The following is a 1,381-nucleotide window of genomic DNA, read 5'->3' as shown; positions in this document are numbered from 1 at the left end:
AATGCCGGGGTGAGCCTGCAGCCTGGTCCCTTCCCTGCTGCCCAGGGAGCAGGCTGGCGTCTTGTGCTTCCTAAAATGGGACACGGGTGGGAGGGCAGTGCCCGGCGCAGAATGCACCTTCCCCCGGGCGGATGCTCCTGATTGGTCACCGCCAGGCGCCGAGGTGCAAAGCCGAGAGGTTGGGCATCTGGGCTGAGGCTGCTGGGCGCAGACAGGCCCTGGGTTCTCGCTGGCTCCCAGGCAAACAGGCTGCGCTGTCTGGTGCCAATCAGTGGGACCCCTAAGTGCTGGTTTGGACGTGGGGCTCAGGGGAGGGGCTGCTGAGGATCGAACCAGCCCTTGGAACAAAGGGAGCCCCTGGTGCAAAGACCCCCTGGCCCTGCTGCATCTGTCACAGTGAAATCCCTGGTATAGAAAGGCCCCTCCCTCCCCTCCTGGTCCCCCCGCCCCTCACTCCCCTTGGCTCCAATTGATGGGTCTCTTCCCCGCTCTTCCATAGACCTGCTGGGGGACCGTGGGCCAGTCATATGGAGCCAGATTTGGAAAGGTATGGAGGTGCCTAAATCCGACTGGAATCAATGGGAGTTAGGGACCCGTACAAGGGGGTGATGCCGACCTCCTGGGGCCGGGAGGGTGGCTGCGGCAAAATGTGCAAAGTGTTTCGGGCTCCCGAGGGACAGTGGCCCGGATGCCTCGGGGTAGCACAGCTGTGCTGGAGGAAGCGAGGGCGTGGGCCCAGCTGCGCCCAGCCAGCGGAGCTGCCCTTCGACGCGCTCTGCTATCTGGTGCAGAGCAGAGGCCCAGGCCGCTCACGTCACATCAGACCTCCTCCAAGGCCTGAAAAGTCCTTGTCAGTTACAGGGCGACTCCCCAGCCCCTGGAGGTTGCCAGCACCTCCTGCAGCTGCATGGCACAGAGACCGGGCGGAGCCACACATGGCACCAAGAGCCAGCACCTACTGAGCAGGGGATGCCAGGAGGTGCCATGCCCGTCCCCCAGGGCAGGGCAAGGAGCAAGTAGCCTACCAGATCTGCTCCCCATAGACAAAGACAGCCCACGGGCTGTAGGCTGAGCTCCTGGGGGCACTGCCCTCTCAGGGGGACAGCAGCCGGTTGCAGGGTAGGATGGCAGAGGGGCATCTGTGTGCGGCAGCAGCATCTTTGTTATTTAAAAGGTGCTGGGTGAACCTGCCCCTCTGGGCTTCCAATGCAAAAACCAAAGGGGAAACTGAGGCACAGACTTGGCCCAGGCCACCCTTCAGAGGAGTGTCAGGCCCCCTCCCTCTGAGCCGTGGCACGGAGCAGAGAGCCTGATGGAGGGCGGGAGGGGGAGTGAGAGCAGCAGGGACTGGAACAACATGCTGCAAATCTCAGCCCTATTC

This window comes from Pelodiscus sinensis, chromosome 26 (genome assembly GCF_052426305.1).
Source record: "Pelodiscus sinensis isolate ZL-2025 chromosome 26, ASM5242630v1, whole genome shotgun sequence".
In the NCBI taxonomy this organism is placed as follows: domain Eukaryota; kingdom Metazoa; phylum Chordata; order Testudines; family Trionychidae; genus Pelodiscus; species Pelodiscus sinensis.
The sequence above is the reverse complement of the archived record's forward strand: the minus strand, read 5'-3'. Positions refer to the sequence as shown.